Here is a 21,309-nt window from a genome sequence, read left to right as displayed (position 1 = left end):
GCGAGGTCTGAGGTGTTTCGATATCCGGCGCTAAAGCTTTTCTATTTTTTTATTTTTTTATTATATCATACACCGGCGGTCATTTTTTTTATTTCACTACTACGACCGCGATGATGACGGACCGACGGAGAAATCGTTAATTTTGGAATTAAACGCGAAACACGCGCGCTTATACGACACCCGATTGGCGATGGGTAGTAGGGCGAGACAGCGGTGTTGTCGGTGGCCCGATAACGTGCCGCGGCTTCGAACAAAATGCATTAGTTAAATGAGTCGGCCGCTGCCAACTACTAAAAGCCACTATGTAGGTACTGACTGAACACTATAAGTATATACATAGGCCAAAAACGCTGTTTGTTCTTCGCATAAACGTCCGCCGAACTGACGCGTGCACAAACATCGAGACTTATGAGTAACGACGATTGACTTAACAAACGATTGATAGTGCTTTTCTATTATAATATTATGTTAAGCGCACTCTTTATCGCTCTTTTAACAGATTTCATTGCTTCTCCTTGACATACGACGGACCCTCGCATTCGGAAATTTCAAAAGCTTTCTGATAATTTCGACAATTATTATACATCATAATATATGCATTCAAAACACGACATGGGGGGGGGGGCTTTTAAATAATTTTAAACACATATTTTTTTAGCAAAACATTAAATACTGTAATGAGTTCAAAATATGAAGAAAGAAAATGATAGTATTGAAAGGTATATTAAGTGTTGAATTATTATTATATACTTTTTAACTCATCACTTCATGAAATATATTACGGGGGATAGGTACAGTGACGGCGCTACATATTATGAGGCCCTGGGCAATTTTTATTTGGGGGGCCTACTGTAGTATTCAGTATTTAAAAATTATAATTTAAATTTGTTATTTTTTTTACTATTTTAAGCACTATTTTATAATTAACAGTATACACTTGGATAAACTATACAGTGTTTCTGAAAAGGTTGAGGAAACTAGTCTACACATACTCTCAGGAGTGACCAAATGAAGAATCTTTTGAAATTTTTTTGAAATATCTCACAAGTATCAATTTTTAGATTTAAGATATAATGTTCTAAAGATAATAAGATAAAACCCAGATTTTGAACCATTTCAAAAACACCCTATATAAGTATATATTTTATTTTTATTTAATTTAAATAATTACATGGCATTCAAATTGCTAATGAATTATTTAAATGGTTCTTTTCATAAATTAGTTGTGCAGTATGCACACAAAATACAACAATTTAGTATAGTATTTACACTTTTACAGTATAACAAATAAACAAACATACTAACCTCAACTTCATTTATATCAACTACAGGAGTACTCGAGGAGTCAAGATATATTTTATTCAATGACCCACGCTGTGTGTTCAAAAAATCATCTTTTTTTTGTTTTATTACTCGTTTGAGGTTACCAGACATTATATTTTCTGTACTTATTTATACTGGCCATTGATTATAGGTACTAAAAACTCAATTAGGTTTATGGTTATTTAATAAGTTATAATCACCAGAAGACTTATTGTGATTAATTGAAATTTCTAAAACATAATATGCAATTTAAAATTATTTATTAATATTGTTCTATATTAATTATTTAGGTAACCAGGTAGGTAATTTTATAATTATTCATTAGTGTTTAACATAATTACAGACAATTATATTTATTTCATATATGAAAATAACTAATATTCACCAATAATATAAAATATGGATTATGGGTATTAATAAAATAAAATAATAGAATAATTACCTTATGAGTATGCGTGAAGAACTTCTTGGCTTATAATAATATGTTATTAATTTAATATTTATTAATTATTATGTTAATATAATAATTAATAATATATTTAATATTTGATAGATTATTGTTGAATCAAAAATAATTAATTAATTAAATTTTATTAAATTTTAATACATACGAGGCACGACGGCACAAAGCACAGTACAATAAAATCGCTCAAAACGTGTAGCAATATTAGCGATAACATAATATTTCGACGTCCCAACATTTAAGGTTTTATTTTCTATTTTTAGACGTGAATGTGTATAATAATATAACAGATTAATTATTAGTTGTATATATATATTGCCTAAACTTAAACAATGACTAAATTACTTATACCTATTAGAAAAATGTTCTAGCCCTTGATTACGGTATTTTCAAATGTAATAAAATTTAATTACCTATAATTATTACATTTTATTATTGATAGTTAAGGAAAATTTTTTTTTTTATTGTGGAGGTGTTTCTCTTAAAGCAGTGAAGATACGGGGCAATTGACCGGAATGCCCCCCCAGCGCCGTCACTGGATAGGTACGAGAGTTTTTCCTTTCCAAACGAATAAATGTAATAAAATATTTGTTATGTATAATTTTTACTTACCTTTCGAAGAACCCTCAGGTAGAAAACTATCTGGTATAATCCAATGTATAGTTGAAGTCGATCTAACCAGAATAGTGAGAGGTATATTAAAATGTTATGATTGAACAAGTAGGTAAAAATAATTACAGAAAATTTAATTTATTTCTACTTATAAAAATCGACACATATACAATTTACAAATTATTAAAAATATAACATCGGGTGAGCTACTGGATGGGTGAGCTACTGGATGACTGAGCGCGGTGTTGATTTTCGTGTTTGCTTTTATAGATATTGATGGCCGACTTTGTACTCGACTTAGCGAGTTGCCGCCTTACTTATTTCCGTGACATTATAAGTAAATTGTTATAATATGTACTAAATAATTAATGTTTATGCAGCTGCATAGATTATGATTATTTACTGTCCAGAATCCAAGAATAAGTTAATTATTAGTGGTTTGTTTAATGTTTATATAGTTGTATAAATAATATTCTGTTTATTTTCTTTAATCTAAAAGTGTTTTAATGATTAAAGATATTTTATTTTTCAACTTTTAACTGTGCATCTGTATTGACATTTTATTGTAATTCTAAATAATGATATATCATAATGTATATATCATTAGTCATTAAAATACCTTTTACCATTAAATATACCTTAGTACACGTACATGAAGTTGGCCCCCCCACTTTCTGCAATTTTTTTCAAACAAATTGTAAACAATTGTAAATTAATTGTAAATAATTGTAAATTCAATCCCCGAATTTGTAAATCGTCTGGGGCCTCGGGAAATAAAAAAACAAGTTGGGGGGGTCAAGTTCACGCAGCCCCCCCCCCCAGGTGGTCCGATTGACTCCGAACAAATTGTAAACAATTGTAAATTAATTGTAAATAATTGTAAATTCAATCCCCGAATTTGTAAATCGTCTGGGGCCTCGGGAAATAAAAAACAAGTTATGGGGGGCCAAGTTCACGCAGTACCCCCAGGTGGTCCGATCGACTCCGAACAAATTGTAAACAATTGTAAATTAATTGTAAATAATTGTAAATTCAATCCCCGAATTTGTAAATCGTCTGGGGCCTCGGGAAATAAAAAACAAGTTGGGAAGGGGCCAAAATCACAAAGCCCCCCCGGGTGGTCCGATCGACTCCGAAAAAATTTTAAAAATTATGATAATGCTGAGTTATCGAACCCTTATTGAATAATTTAAAAAAATAACTTTTTTTTTAATCCCCCAACTAATACAATTTTGATGCATCGGTATGCTGATCATTTAAATAATTTATCTTTTAGTTGTTTATTTTAAAATTATTTAATTGTGCCACACTCTTCCATTGACTATAAGCGATAAGTTATTTTTTACTATTACATATGTAATATGTACGTATTATTATGTGATATTTATTAGGACTTGGACGGTTGGACGGTCTTCATACTTTTTAATTGGGTTACTCGTGAGTAGTCACTTTCCTACTTATAGTTGTGAATTGTGATTTTTCTTTTTTATATAATAGGTAGATACTTAGATACTCTGAAAATAATAATAATTTCCTAATTAATTATACACATTTATTGTTAATAGTTTTTACTAGATTTCCACAAGCTACTGCTTTGTAAGAATTATTGTTTCCGTGTAAAAGTATTGTATTCAAAATACATAAGACTATAATACCTACCATACATGTCATATTCTCCAAGCTAATAAATTACCTCAATATACACACATTTGTAAAAAACAAAATCTCATATCCTAACCACCCCACTTGGTTTTGGCAAATCAAAATCAATACTGAACTTCTACAACATAGCAAACATGCCACAAATCCTAACATCACCTCAAAATTGTATGAAATTATACAAGACCAGTACCCTCACTTCACCAAAGTTTATACTTATGCATCAAAATCCACCCATGGTGTTGGCTTTGCAATCTCAGAAAAAAATATCACACTCCTTCACAAACTTCCACCTGAAACCAGTATATTCTGAGCTGAAACTCAAGCCATTTATGAAGCAACCATGAAGTTGGCCCCCCACATTGAGCTATCGACTCCGGATAAATTGTAAACAATTGTAAATCCATTGTAAATAATTGTAAATTCATTCCCCGAATTAGTAAATCAACAGAAAACATGGAAATCGAATAACAAAACAAGGGCTAAAAAAACAAAACAAATAAAACAAGGTAGTAAAATAAATATTATTTTTTTTTACAGGTAAAATGCTTAAAACCTGACGATCGAAAAAATTAAATAAAAAGTAAATTTTTGGTAAAACTAAAAAATTAAAACAAATTAAAACAAATTACAATATGGAAAAGATTTATGCTTTTGTATAAACAATCAAATGTGGTGCTACATTTTTTTTACTGGGAACCTTGAAAGTTTGAACTTTTTCTGCCATATCATTATGTGTTTCCCAATGAGAATCATCACGCCGTATGTGACATATGTAGTGACCGTTACCGTATGCTACAACTCCATGAAATATGAATCTATAAAAATGAATTAAAACTATCATAAGCAAATGTTATCTAATAATTTTAATACAGTTGTATATTTAAAAGTTTACCGGTCATCGTTAATTTTTAATGTTGTCGGAAAATCAGCCATCGTGAAATTACATAGATCGTCTACTTGGTCAGCCTCTATGAATAAATGATCTTGCAAATTCCTTTTTTTTGTAGCTTGTCCATTACATGAAGGTTTTCTACATGGATAGTTTTTTATTTCGATGTAACGTTCAATTGATTTTTTTAAATTCCTTATATCAATGAGATCTTGTTGTTGTAATATTATTGTACGAAGTTTTTGGTTTTTAATAGATTTACAGTCTTCATTAGTACATGTAAAATTTTCATAAACTGAAGGAAAATCTTTTAATAGTTCTGATACTATAAATGTAACGTTGCACTCGGTGTTAATTAATTTAATACCAGATACACCACAATTCGCTTCAAATATAGTCTGAAGAATTTTTAAACGATCTTTATATAGTAATTTTGAAGGTCCATAAATAGCCAAGGTCTTACAAAAATTTAAAAATTGATGCTTATTATCTTCAATGAATGTTTTATATTTAGGATTGTCTAAATATGCTTTGGAAATTATAACAGCAACAGAGTCAAAAGCACAAGTATTATTAACGAGGTACCTTTGTTTCTTATCAATTATAACTGATGAGTTATTACCATTTTTTAATACACAATTCAAGTTTGATCTTGTACATCGTTTGTTCAATAATTTTTCTATTTCCTTATTTGCCTGCATGTATTTTGTTGGTCTTGCTCTTTTTGATTTGTTAGTACTGTCAATAAAAATAGACGCTTTACCTAATCCTCTCCAGTTTTCAGTAGCATTAAGTGAACCTAAAGATGTGTTTAGTTCGTTATCGTCATTGGATACATCTAAAATCTCAGGTATTGATGTTAAGGATAAATTATGTTTTGAAACTAAGGAGAAATTTAGTTCACTATCGTCGTTGGACACATTTAAAATATCTGGTGTTGATGATGAGGGCAAGTGATGATATGAATTTAAAGAGACATTTAGTTCATTAACTTCGTCAGATACATGTAAAATATCTGGTATTGATGATGAGCGAAGAATGGGTGATAACAATGATTTTCCGGATACTTCATCATCTGGCTTATTAATATTATCATTTAAGATGATCCTAGAAGTTTCAGGTGATTGACATTTAGATACATCACTGATATCATCAAATATATTAAACTCTGATCTCGTCAAATCTGAATCTTTTTTGTTAATGGCATAATTTCTCAACTGTGAACTACGAAAAATCTTAGTATTGCTATCAATGCTATTTAAGTGATGAACAACAAATCTATCCGCAGTCATGGGTTTTCGTTCATGACGAAGAATTGTGCATTTCAATTCCTTGAAATCTCCTTCAACTTATGCAGAAGTAGCAGTATCGTAAGGTGATTGAAAATGTGATTTCATAATTGATGTCCACAACGGGAAATCTTTGCATAGTCGATGGGATATTCGATTTCCTGTTTGTTTTGAACTTACTTTAGCTTCACTCAAAATATCTTCCAGAAAACTTTCAATCATATTTATATCTTGTTCTTCTTCTAATTCTTCATTTTTTTCATTTGAGTCTTCAGTTTCATCTGGCCAACTTAACTGTTGGCTTATACTTTCCATTAAACCTTTCATACGACCAATGAGAAATTCTCTTCCTATTTCTGAAGAGGTTTTAATTGAATTGTTATTATCTACCCATCCATCGGTTTCACTTAATACTACTGTTAACAAATGAGTTAAAATTGTTCGAAATTCATCAAGACTTACAGATTCCATAAGTATTCTGAAGCATCTGACATAAAATTCTTTTAAATGTTTTCTACTTTGCCCAGATAAACATTTAATTCTACAAAAAATTTTAATAATATGTGCGACATCGATTCTTATAAAACAAGGTGGTAGATCTGTGGTATGATTGTATAAAAATATAAAGCATTTTTCTACATATCCCCGCAGACTTGATCCATCACAAAATGCACGGGTTAATGCTCCAAGTAATGCTCTTGAAAAATCACAAATAATTTCATTAGGGCGTTTAACTGCCGATTTCATCCACTGACTAAGCCAACGAAATATGCTGAGAGTATCGTGACTTTCTGATATCATTTGCGTTATGGGAATTTGTCCATATGAAGTGGTGATAACAGCTTCGTATAAAAAAATATTATTAGATATAATATTAAGACTAGACTTCTTTAACTTTTTAACCAAACCTCCAGTTGCGTCAATAGATAAACGACAATAATTTTTGCATACATCTTTATAAATGATCAATTGATGATTTGACCAATAGTATACAAAAAAAGGATCAATACCTATATTATGTATGGATCCCGCATGATTGGAGTTGTATTTTAATTCCATCAACGATTGTATTGGACACTTTTTAGTAACTCCCAATGTTGCATCTTTAAACTGTTGTTTGGTTTTACTCAACACGTTAAGACTGTATAGATTTGGTGGTGAAATACGTCCAAATTCCAAATCGGCCACGTTTTTTCTTCTCCAATTCGATCCTACATTAGTCGAAAGCTCTTCACCCACCATTTTTCGTTTGTAACCTTTCAATTGCCTTTTGGTAATATGGCTTGTTTCACTACCTCTTGTATCTTCAGTTAAAATACTAATGATAAGAGATTCTCCATCTTCTGGTTTTGAATCCGCCCATCCATCAAGTTGCAAAGTGCCTCAAAAACAATATATTTTTCACTTTTAGAACTATCCCGAGAAACTTTTACACGTTTATATACAAAATTGCATGGAAGCTTATGTGTTTTTAAAAATAAATCATTAATAAAATCTGTCCACTTATGAGGCTTAAGTACATCGTAGTATCTATACCCTCGATTTTTATCTTTGTACGATTGTGTTATAGGGCTTATCGATGAATAAACATCAAAAGGGATAGTAATTTTAAATAACTTTTTGAATTCATTTTTTTTAGATGCCGATGAACATTCAGTATCTGATGATGACGATTGATCTACTCCTATAGGATTTTTTTTATTATCTTCTAATCCAAGCATTTTATTTAACCTCGATTTCCAACCATGTCTATCCTCATAAAACATGATGTACAACGAATTTGATGGAAGTTTGAAATTTAAATCTTCGGATATTGCTTTCCACACATTACTGGTAATTGGGCTAATTAAACCACGTTCATTAATAATTTCATGTTTTCTTTTTTCTAAAACCTCAAAAATCTGGTTCTCATCTACACGAGGTTTTCGTCCCCTTTTAACTCTACCCTAAAATATTTTTAAAAAATGAGTAGTTTTGACTTAATTGAAACCTAAGCAATTAAATTAGTTTCAGTTATTACATTGTGTAAGTGGATTAAGATCCGAGTGCTAGAATATACATAACATAATTTCGTAAAGATTTAGACTTTAAATTGTTTGTTTATAGCCATTTTTTCTATTTAATAATGGTTTTAAACGTATTACATCTAAAATTGTTTGCGTGATTACATTTTTAATCAATTTTTAGTCATTTTTATTTATATTACTTTTTTTAGATTTTGAGCGGAACAATGAATGTATTGGTTTTACTATGATGTATGTTTTATTTTTATTTTTATTTTTTATTTTTTGTGTTTGTCATCACGTTTTAGGACAGTAAAAATGCTTGGATTTTCTTAAATAGTACTTACCTTTTCTGATAGAAAAGTGAATCTATATGGTACTTTGGGGGTCAAAAGTATAAAAATAAAAAATCTTATAGTTCAGGTATAGTAACACTAATTTTAAATCGTTTAGGTGATTTATTTATTATTATAACTATGATTTGAATATTAAATTTTAGTTGTTGAAATATTATTTTAATCAATTATTATAGAAATTTAAATTATTTATTTTTTATTAGTTTAATAATTATGTTTGCTTCTTTAACTAAAAGAGCTCAGATTCCTTTTTCTTCTTGATTGCCTTTAGCAATAGCAGCTCCTACACCTGTTTCTTCTTTAGTTCATTCTTTAACTTTAGTAACTGCTGGTATTTATTTAATAATTCGTTTCAATGAAATTTTTTTTAAATTTTCTTTTTTTAATTATTTATTAATAATTTCTTGTTTAACTATATTTATAGCTGGATTAAATGCAATTTTTGAATTTGATTTTAAAAAAAAAATATTGCTTTTTCTATTTTAAGTCAGATAGGATTTATATTTATAATTTTATGTTTAGGTAAGATTGATATATGTTTTTTTTTATTTATTAATACATGCTTTACTTAGGCCTATAATATTTTTGAGAGCTGGAATTTTAATTTTAAATATAAATAATAATCAAGATATTCGTAAAATGGGTTGATTAATTGATTATTTACCTATTTGTGGTTTAATTTTTATATTTACTATTATATCTTTATGTGGTTTTCCATTTTTTGTAGTTTTTATTCTAAAGATTTGGTTTTTGAATAATAGATTTAATTTTTTTTTTTAACTGTTTTTATTCTATTCGTGTTATTTATTATTTGATAATAATACATTTTTCTATATTTAATTATTTAATAATTATTAAATTTGAGAGAAATATTTTAATTTTAATTTTTTAGTTTATTGTTAGTTAGTTTTATTATATTATTTTTGGTTCTTTTTTTATGTGATTAATATTCTATAAATTTGATTTAATTTTATTAGAGTTTAAATTTATGATTTTGAGAATATTAATTTTATTATTTAGAATTTTATTTTTTTTGTTTAATTTAATAATTTTTTATTTTCTATAAGTTATATTATTTCTTTATTTAATATTTTTTTTTTTTTTAGATTTATATGAAATTTATTATTTTTTAAAGTAAATTTTTTTTTGAATAATTTTCTTTATTTTGGTTTTTTACTTTAAAATTAATTGAAGTTGGTTGAATTGAATATAATTTAAATAATAGTTTAATTTTTTTTTTAAATAAATAATTTGTTTTAGTCAAAATATTTTTTTTAATAGTTATAAGGGTAAAATTTATTTTTTTTTAAATTATTTTTTTATTTGTTTGTTTTTTAGTTAATTTTTTTTTGAAAATAAATTTCTAAAAATAAATTTTTATTATAAGTTTTTTTAATAAAGTTTTTAACTTAGATTAGAGTTCTACTCTAATTGTTAGATTCTGAACGGAGTGAAGAATGTATTGATTTTATAATGATGTGTGTTTTTTTCTTTTTTTTTTTTTTACTTTTGTGTCTGTGTACAGCATAACTAGTCGAAATAATGCTTCGATTTCAAACTTCGGGGGTGGTTTCCGATGGCAAATTGAATATCCTTGGTGCATTATACAGGTCAAAAGTAAACATTTTCCAACAGTTTTCATACAAATCGAGAAAAACAAAAAAAAAGTGACGGAAAAACGGGAGTTTTTACGCAAAACCAGTTTTCGACCAAATCGATTTTTTTATATGGTTGTAACTCAAAAACTAATCACTGTATATACTTAAAATTTTCACCAAATGTTTATATTAGTGTTATATATATACAGTTAAATTTTCAAAATATTTCGACTTTTTTTGAGCTATTTATAGACCACTGAAATTTTCGACTTTTCTGAAAATTTTTTTTTGAAATGTCGATAAAAAAATTTTGGATAGCCAAAAATACTTGAAAATTTAATACAAGGTTCCTTATGAGCTGTTTGAGTTGTTCTTATTGTAGTTAAAAAAAATCCAAAATCGTTAGTCACAATTTTTTTTTATACACGTTAGTAGTTAAAATTTTTACGAAATATGTCAAAATCGCCATAATTTGCAAGTAATTTTGAAGTTGAAAAATCATAAAAATTTTTGTGTTTATATCTAAGGATAAAAAATTCAACACTAAGTTTTCCACAAGTTTTCCTTTAAGTAGCTATACAGAAAACTCGAAGCGTCATTATAGGAAAAATGTTATGAGTGTTTGAATTCTAAATTTTCACGAAATAGCGTAACGATAACGATTTGTCCTTTAATAAGTCAAATGAATTTAAATATTTGTTTTAATTCAAAAAGTATAATTTGTAGATACTTGAAAATTTCACCAGTTATTTAGATTGGCATTTTCTTTACATGATTTAATTTTCAAAATATTTCACTTATTTTAATGCTATTTATAGGCATTTGAAATATTCGTTTATGCTTATTAAATGTAATATAATTGTATGTCGTAGTACCTAGGCTGACAAATCATCTCCGTTCAGAATCGTATTTCGTATACAATGAAACCTATCATTGCATTCAAATTTAACACTTCTATAATAAATAATAGTGATCCATACGTCCCGTTTTGAACGGGACAGTCCCGTTTTTTAAATCTGTGTCCCGTTGTCCCCTGGGAAATCTTGGGGACACTAAAATGTCCCGTTTTCAAAAAGTAGACAAAAAAAATAATGAAAATAAATGTTCGTTGACGAAATATCGTTTTTATTATATCTTATTTCTTATGTGTGCGTGTGTGGTGTGTGTTTGACGTTATTGACCGTGAATGGCATCTAGATAAGATAACGAGACAACGGTAAAATATAAAAATAATTACTGTCGCGACGTATTAACACGAATTAATCTAATGTATTATATAATCGCTGTGATATCAGCACTAAAACAAAATTCCCAAAATATTTTCTATGAGTATTGACCTTATTGTTACTGTTACACTGTTACAGTATTAGTAGTATTAGTATTATAGTAACCGTCAACTGTTTTAGATGCTCTTGCTTATAATTATATTGTGTGGTACCTATTTTAAATCGTATAGATTTACTACAACAAATTTGTTCAAACGAAAAATATACAAGTATTTAATTTTGTAATTATTACACGAAAACATTTTGTTAATAATAATAAAATTACCTAGGAAGTGTAATAAGTTAATTTAATTTTTTTGTGCTTTAAAAACATTGTAAGTACCACAGAAATTTGCTAATAATATTATTAAATTAAAAATATTTATTTGTAACAAATAATTATGATTTTTTTTTTTTTTGTCCCGTTTTGATTAAAAAAATATATGGTCACTTTACGGCCATGTATGGACCATACGGCACCTAATGAACAGCAGATCGGTACCCACTTACCCGCTTTTTGTTTTTTTGTTTTTTAAATATCTTAAGGTTTAAATTAAATTGATGAAGATATTATGATATCATTTAAAAGGTATTAACTTGTTCTATTAAATAGAAATAGTTTTATCTGAAAATTACAAATAGTTTTTTTTAAATTTATAGTTAAATGAAAAATGTTACTTTTGTCTCCGGTCTCCCCTACTTGTATAATGTTATTATTGGGTACTTGAAATTTCTTAACTTTTGAGTATATTATTATATACAAATATAATGATATGCAAATTATATTAATTCAACCAACCGGCTGACGTATTAATAAAAATATTATCAATAAAGAATAAAATATCCTTGACTGACAAATATTCTATCTATTCGCTCAGAATCGTTTTTCTTATACAATGATGTTATATTATTGAATTCAAATGTAATTCCATCCATTACAGTCTCCACTTGTAGCCTACTATACAGCAGAGCGACATCCACTTACCTGCTTTTTTTTTAGTTGTTTATAATAATATTATAGTAGTTTTATATTGTAAGAGATTTTTTCAGATGTAATAATTAACACTGTATATTATGATATAACGTGTTACATTGAATAATGGGTTCACTCTGTGCATAATTTTAAACGATTTTTATTTTTTATATTGATTTATAATAACTTGTTATGAATAAAGAGCATTTATAATAAATGTCTAAAATATCTAAATACAAACGGGTCTTATCGTGTGTTATTGTATGACGACTTTTTTTTAATCGAAAACAGACCGCGTTTCTAGCTCGAATTGTAAATAACTTAATTGACATAAAAGAAATCTATAAAATTATATTTTTAGATGAACCAATGTACTTAAAATTTAAAAAAAATCGAAGAAATATGTGCATTAATATATCATACACCGATTTTAGAAAATACGTAAATAACCATCGTCCACGTGTACAAAAACGGAGGGAAACCGAACGTCTGTAATATCATAAGAAAAATGACTCGTGTGACGAGTCACTCGTCTCCTACGTTGTTGCAGCCATATAACATTATTGAATATTCAATTATAATAGTACGAACTTGTGGTAAGAGTCTTTCGTCTCTATTGATTTTTTAAAATTTATTTCCCGTTTGGCTATGGTCCTCAATTGCCTCATTATATAAAAATATCAAGGGCCGGGTAGCTGGCTGTGTCAAACCGACATTGATTCATATCATTGTATACGAAAAACGATTCTGAGCGGAGTCTATATCGAGTATATTTCATAAAATGTTTTTACTTTTTTAATATTGCTATTAAAATAATTTACTTTACTAATAGTATTACGGTATCTAGATTGTTATAACTTCTGCTGAGAACATGCATTTATAATGATATTTGATTGAATGATATATTGTTATTAGTATTTGACTATTCGTCATATCACCTTACCATAAAACAGTGTGAATCTGTTCATAGTATACGTAATTAAATAATTAAGATACATAATAGTATGAACTAGTTTATCATAAGTATATTTGATTATAAGTAACTACTGATATAATGAAAAAAATATAATTATTTTAAATTCATTTAAAATAACTTACCTTGTCAGCCATACTTATATAATATAGTTAGTATAAGTACTTCACAGGATACAAATATACAATTAATACAAACGTATGCACAAATGCTTGGTCTAACCAGTATACGTATATGTACACACAGTACGGTTACTGCAAGATAAATGAAGTGATTATTTTAAAAACGAAACCTACAGTTGTCAGTTGAACAATCAATACAAAATATTATATTGTGTCCAAATATACAATATTTGTTTTTGATAAACACTGACATTCACACAGTGTCAATCCAGATTTAAAATTAAAATACGTATAGAGTTTACTCCAATATAAACTACGTATTTCCCTGTGAAACCCATATACTCCGCGGACCATAGAAACATGACCAGTCGCGCGACCAAAATAACTTTTTCTTCCGCACCGCTCGCAAAGAAACCAATTCGACTTTTGTATACAAGTCACTACAACTGTAAACAGTCTAACCCACGATAGCGCACGTACTTCTCAAACAATCCAACTAATTTACTAATTTCATCTCGCTGTATAACAATACCTAAACCGTTTTACATTGGATATTTGAATCTTTATTACTATTACCAATTTATCATTAATACTAAATACTAGTATTTATAATCAATGATTTAATTTACTTTAATTTGTATTTTCATTGATTTTTAACTGGAAAAAAATCATTTTTTTTTAAAAAAATTACTCTGTTTCGCAAAATTGTAAGAGCACAAAAAACGTACGATGTAATTTAATAATATCAGTGAAGAGGTAAACATTAAAAACATGTAAATTCAGCAAACGTGTATTTTTTATTGTTTTCATTGAAATAACATATGTTATTATAATCTTATGTATTTTGAATACAATACTTTTACACGAAAACAATAATTCTTACAAAGCAGTAGCTTGTGGAAATCTAGTAAAAACTATTAACAATAAATGTGTATAATTAATTAGGAAATTATTATTATTTTCAGAATATCTAAGTATCTACCTATTATATAAAAAAGAAAAATCACAATTCACAACTATAAGTAGGAAAGTGACTACTCACGAATAACCCAATTAAAAAGTATGAAGACCGTCCAACCGTCCAAGTCCTAATAAATATCACATAATAATACGTACATATTACATATGTAATAGTAAAAAATAACTTATCGCTTATAGTCAATGGAAGAGTGTGGCACAATTAAATAATTTTAAAATAAACAACTAAAAGATAAATTATTTAAATGATCAGCATACCGATGCATCAAAATTGTATTAGTTGGGGGATTAAAAAAAAAGTTATTTTTTTAAATTATTCAATAAGGGTTCGATAACTCAGCATTATCATAATTTTAAAAATTTTTTGGAGTCGATCGGACCACCCGGGGGGGCTTTGTGATTTTGGCCCCTTCCCAACTTGTTTTTTATTTCCCGAGGCCCCAGACGATTTACAAATTCGGGGATTGAATTTACAATTATTTACAATTAATTTACAATTGTTTACAATTTGTTCGGAGTCAATCGGACCACCTGTGGGGGGGGCTGCGTGAACTTGGCCCCCCCCCAACTTGTTTTTTTATTTCCCGAGGCCCCAGACGATTTACAAATTCGGGGATTGAATTTACAATTAATTTACAATTGTTTACAATTTGTTTGAAAAAAATTGCAGAAAGTGGGGGGGCAACTTCATGTACGTCCTTAGTACAGTTATACGATAATTACGATTAATTCAATTATAAAATTATAAAAAATGTAATGTAGCCGTGGTTTAATGCATATTATGCTGTTAATAAACACATCCAAAATATTAAAATTTTAATCCGTTGACTCCAGAATCCGCACACTTATGATAAAATACAGGACAAAACCGTACACAGTAATTGCTTAAAAAATAAAATTGCACAATTTTATAAATTATCGTATCCAAAAACCGCACATATCTTAAGAAAATAAAAGCGCTGATTGTAGCAGTTTTGACCTTGAGCCATATATATTTATTGCTTCATCTATTGGTATATCAATCAGTGTTAGGACTTATCTAGATAATTATCTAGATCAAATTTCATTATCTATTATGTTATCTAGATAAAAATCTACTGGTCATCTATTTTTTTATCTTAGATGAAAACTTCAGTCATCTATATCAATTTATCTAGATATTTTTTTATACATATGTATTTTTTAATATTTTCGTTTATACATATCTAAATTTTTGTACAAAATCAAATACCATAACAGTACCTATACTGTAACAGAAACTTTCTGTGCGAAAAACCTGATGGTGGTAGGGACTAGGGTGGGTGGTCAAATTGTATAGTTTGCCTCAGGTCTGAAAAATGTTCTGCACGCCACTGACAGAAAGTACATAGTACAAATTTGAAACATTCACAAAGTATAAAATATTAAATATATCCTGAATCTTGATAGTCAGTAATGGTCGTTGGCTGTTGTGTTATACTGTTATTTCCGTTTATTATTTATTTTAATGTTCTTGTAGGTCATGAGTTTATGACTTATTAGTTATTTCTGACCGCGGCGACAGAAAAACATGATGATAATATAATTATAATTATTATAATAAAGATTTCGTATTTCTGCGTATACCAGTTTATGTTTATGTACATATATATATATGTGTGTGTGTGTGTGTGTGTTTTCAAAACGTATAATATTATTACATTGTATATTCCGTGGAATTACCCGTAAACATATACGGGTTTATTTCGTACAAGACCCTCACCCGACTTTGACGCACAAGTGCACTACCTACTGTAGTTATAAATAGTTTTATAAATTGTAATATATGATCATCAGATTATGAATTATATATAAATATATGTGTGTGTGTGTGTGTGTGTGTGTGTGTGTGTGTGTGCGCGCGCGCGCGCGTGTGTGTGTGTGTGTGTGTGTGTGTGTGTGTGTGCGCGCGCGCGCGCGTGTGTGTGTGTGTGTGTGATGAACCAATAATATCTATCTATACATTTTATTGTTGGGTAATATACACAAATACACTACACTACTACAGTTAATATAATAATATGATATACCTACTTCAAAGTTTTGATTATCAGAACATTCAGAACGACAAAACACTACCACAGTGCCACAGTTCATTATACGAGTATACAACGTGGACAGTTACTGTCGTCATTTGTGGTTTTCTTCTGTTCTTGTTGTTTTACCTATTAGCTATAATCCTTTTTTCGGTTTTTGACCAGCAATATTTAAGTATGAAACGATTTTTAACTAAAACATATATGGATGATTCTAAAACATCCAGAAATGTATCAACAGCTATCGATTTAGCTGAAGTAGCTATAGACGACCCAGGACAATTTGATGAAGCTCGTGCACCACCAACAGAAGCGGATGGTTTTGAGGGAATAAAAAATTCCTCAATTAATTTATCCAATCATTACTTATTTGACGGCAAATTTTATGATATTCTGTCAAATATTGGAACAAAATTAATTGCAAAATGTGTACTCTGCCAAAAAACTTTACAAGGTCAAAATAATTCTTCTGGCAATTTTCTAAGTCATTTGAAGGTAAGTTTTTTATTTTATTTTAACCTTTTTAAGTAGGTATGCTGTATACAAACTGAAAAATTATTTTTGGTAGATATTTTGGGTGGTCATTCTTCATCTTTAAAAATGAATGATGAATAAATTATAATAAATTATAAAAAAATTCTGAGAAGATTTTTACAAAAAAAAAATATTTTATATAATAGGTTGGTAGATACCTACTTAAAATTGTAGAAATTTAATGCAAAATTATTTGCTAAATTATACATTATGTAGGAATACTGTTTTATTATACATTTATATTTTAATATGTGATAAGTAAGTAATTAACTATTATACATTTTTTATGATATTATTATTATATTTTTATGGAACTTTAATGTATTTTGTATTGCAATTTTAACATACATACTGTTAAACAATTATACTGAAAGTTTATAGCTAGTGCATATTTTTGCATTTTTAGTATTTTTGTAGTTTTACAATTTAATATCACAATAAAAAAAATAGAATTTTTTAAATCGAACCAGTAGTTCCTGAGATAATTGTGTTCAACCAAACAAACTCTTCAGCCTTATAATAGTGAGTTTAGAAAAAAAAAGCAAGTGAATAAAAAGCATATTGGAAAAAAAAGCGAAAACCAATTATTATTATTACTATAGGTATAAATTATTACAAATAGTTTGTTAAAAAAAAATCAAATAAAAATAATTCATTAATTAAATATATTATGTATATTATAATAAGTATTATAATAAGTCATAAGTGTAGGCATAGAATAAAGAATAATATAGAACAGAAACTCGGCCGTCACAACTGGTGCGGTTGAAGCGCTACGGGTGTAGCGATTATGAACTATTTTCGATCCTGGTGACAAAACGTTTTGCAAAAAAATTCGGTCATCTTCGTGAATCGAACCCATTACCCCTAGAGAATATTGTCCTACAACCTAAGCCTACCGACCTATCTACCATGTTAACAATTGCGGATGAAAACAAAGTATTTAAGTCACGCTTATCTACGATAGTATAATTATTAATTTATAATTTATAACCGTAGTATTTTGTATGTAATAATAGAGATTAGTATATATTAGTATATATATTAGTTATCAGTACTTTTCCAAGAGTTGCAGCGCTATTGATGACTGTGGTACGATTTTGTATTAATTGTTATAGAACCATATAAACACGTATGAAGTTCATATCCCCTGAGTGTAGGTATTACATGTTACTATTGTTACTATTAAAATCGAAAAATAATTATTACAAATATATTATGTATAAAATAGTTTGTTTAAAAAATTTAATCAAATGTATTTATTTAAAATGTATGTGATAAGCTACAGCATTTAAGAATTGTTCGATATAATTATCATTATTATTATTGTATCTTGTACACAGTAAAAATAACTTTTTTTGCATATTTTCATATATATATTTTTATTTTTTTTGGTTGCAAATTACCTATATCAAATGAGCTATTTTAGTGCTATCTTAATCTATCTCTAATCTAATTTTTTTAATCAGTGTCCAAATAGAGGGATGATTATAGCTAACGAGTTTAGAAAATCAATGATTAAATCATTATGTTTGATTATTAGTATTACCTAGTATTAATAATTTATACCTATAATAATAATAATAATTGGTTTTCGCTTTTTTTCCAATATGCTTTTTTTTCAATTTGCTTTTTTTCCATATGCTTTTTTTCACTTGCTTTTTATTCACTTGCTTTTTTTTCCTAACCACTATAATAGTATATAGATATTAGATATAGATAAATAATATTTTATTTATTATTGTATTACATTTTATTATTTTAGACTTTTTTAATTAATTTACTTTTTTCTTCCTATTTTTATCTGTACTTTTTTTCGTGATTCATAATAAATAGGTATAATTTTTCATTTTGTGAACAAAGTTATAATTTGATTTAACATTAAAATACATTTTAATTAATATTTCAGCTTAAACATACATCAATACTATCTAAACTAGAAAATTATAAGAATGAGAAAAAAAATACAAATAAGTCTGACCATAGTAGAGATGTATCGTTAGCATCTACGTATCAGCCAAAATTAAAGTTAACTCCTTCGATGCCTTTATCAAAGTGTCGTGTAAGTATAGTGCCAAAATTTAAATAAGTTGTTCATTTAATCATATATTTTCATTTACAGATTACCAATTTGGTCTTTGATTATATCGTGCAAGAAATGAGGCCAATAATTACCTGTGAAAAACCAGCATTCAGGCAATTAATAATGGGTCTCACTGGTATATCAGACACATAATTTCTTCCAGACTCAAAAGTTATCAGCAAAGAATTGAAATTTAAGTGTGTGTCCTATGTTACAATGTTGACAAAATGTATTTCAGAACAATCATATATTTGTACTACAGCTGATATATGATCATGCAACAATAAAAGCTATTTAGGCATGACCTGCCATTTCATTAATGAAAGAAATTTTAGTAGGCATTCGTATGTATTGGGTTGTAAGCGTATTAAAGGTAGTCACACATATTTGAATATTGCTGAGGGTATAAATAAAATTACTAAAATGTTCAACATCAGTAGTTCTAAAATTTCTCATTGTGTAACTGATAATGCATCAAATTTTGATAAGCCTTTAGAACATTTTCAATTCAGCCCCAGTCAAATTCTTCCAACTCAAATAACTTAGTAAATAACTGGTTTTGTAGTGATAATGATGAATCAAGTAGTGAAGATAATAACTTAGAGGTTGATGATACTTGTGAAAATGTTGATTTTACAGAATTGTCAACCATATTTTCAAATCCAGATGTAATTAATTTTTCTGATAATGAGGATGAAATCTGCTTACCAGATCATCTAACATGTTCTGCTCATACTTTGAGTTTAATCGCAACTACTGATGTACATAAAATTGAAGACCATTCTTATAAACAAATATCTAAGCCTGTATTTGAAAAATTATACTCTTTCTGGAAATTAGTCAGTAGAAGTTCCGTTGCATCAGACAAAATTTATGATATATGTAACTGTAAATTTCCGGTGCCTATTATAATGAGGTGGGATTCTCTATTTTTTGCAGTTAAAAAAGTTTTGACTCATAAAGATAAACTAATGCATTTGAGGAATTAAAACTAAAGAAACTTAAAATATCTGAATGGAAGTTCCTCGAAGAGTATTGCTCAGTCATGGAGCCCTTAGCTTTAGCCCTTGACAAGTTGCAGGGTGAAAAATCTTGTTTCTTAGGTTTTGTTGCACCCACAATTATTGCTTTAAGGCTCAAGTTAATTCAGTTTACACGTTTATTATATTGTAAAAAATTGGCTCATTTATTAATTGTTAGTCTTGAAAAAAGATTTACTTACGTATTTGACTTAGAACACCCAAAGAGTAAAGCTTTTATCTTGGCTTCCATCAGTCATCCAAAATTTAAACTTAGTTGGGCACCAGTAAGGTACTTAAGTTTATGTACAAAATTATTCATTTCTGAATGTGATGTATTAAATTCGATGTGCTCGCGGTGTACCAAAAAGTTTGCATGTCCAACAGTATACTTCATCAGTAGATGGTGAATAGGCAAGCCATGTTCTATTCTCAGTTTTTTCATTTACCAATTTAGTATAGTATGACATTGAAAACGAACGCGAAGGTATAGACGAATCGTGTGGGATTTCCCTCCAGGTAAATCAATATCTTTTGGCTGACATGGACCCAACTCTAATAATGTTAGTTTTAAACCAGGCGATATTGTTTTTCCTGTATAAAATGCTGGATCATTTTGAAACTTGGTTGTAGCCAAAGAATTTTCAGGAACAAAATTATTTGGTTCTTCCGAATAACACTTTTCCAAATCAATTACTGTCTTCATAAATAGTTGATTTGAATCTTTAAAAAAAAAAAGGCATTTTTAATATTATAGAATTATTGAATTTACCATTGTTAGTTTTATTTAAAAATACACAAATAAGCAAGAATATTAATTATGATAATATAAACAATTTTATAAATACATAGTTAAACACCATTGATCAATTATATCATTATGTAATAAATTATACAATTATAGTTTAAAATGTAATTATAATTCAAGTTTATATATTGATAAAATCTTACCCATTGATTTAGATGGTGTGATGTCATCATAAGTATTTTGCTCAAGAATAGAGAAATTAGATGTAGCTTGAGTTCCATCAATGTCAGTATTACTTTCACTACCTAATTATAAATGAATAAAGTATAATAAAAAAAAACAATGATAACATATTTATTTATATT

The 21,309-nt window shown here is 28.0% G+C and overlaps 1 pseudogene across 1 annotated transcript; it reads left to right on the top strand.

Annotated features, from left to right (window-relative positions):
* Positions 1-16,555: 16,555 nt before the first annotated feature.
* Positions 16,556-20,472, top strand: LOC149061373 (uncharacterized; annotated as a pseudogene). The gene is made up of 3 exons (XR_016189572.1): positions 16,556-17,055; positions 19,004-19,156; positions 19,217-20,472. The product of XR_016189572.1 is annotated as an uncharacterized LOC149061373 (transcript).
* The last annotated feature ends 837 nt before the right edge of the window (positions 20,473-21,309 follow it).

Source organism: Diuraphis noxia, unplaced genomic scaffold (genome assembly GCF_037042655.1).
Source record: "Diuraphis noxia isolate RWA-SAM2 unplaced genomic scaffold, SU_Dnox_SAM2 contig0001, whole genome shotgun sequence".
Classification (NCBI taxonomy): Eukaryota; Metazoa; Arthropoda; class Insecta; order Hemiptera; family Aphididae; genus Diuraphis; species Diuraphis noxia.
The sequence above is the reverse complement of the archived record's forward strand: the minus strand, read 5'-3'. Positions and strand labels throughout refer to the sequence as shown.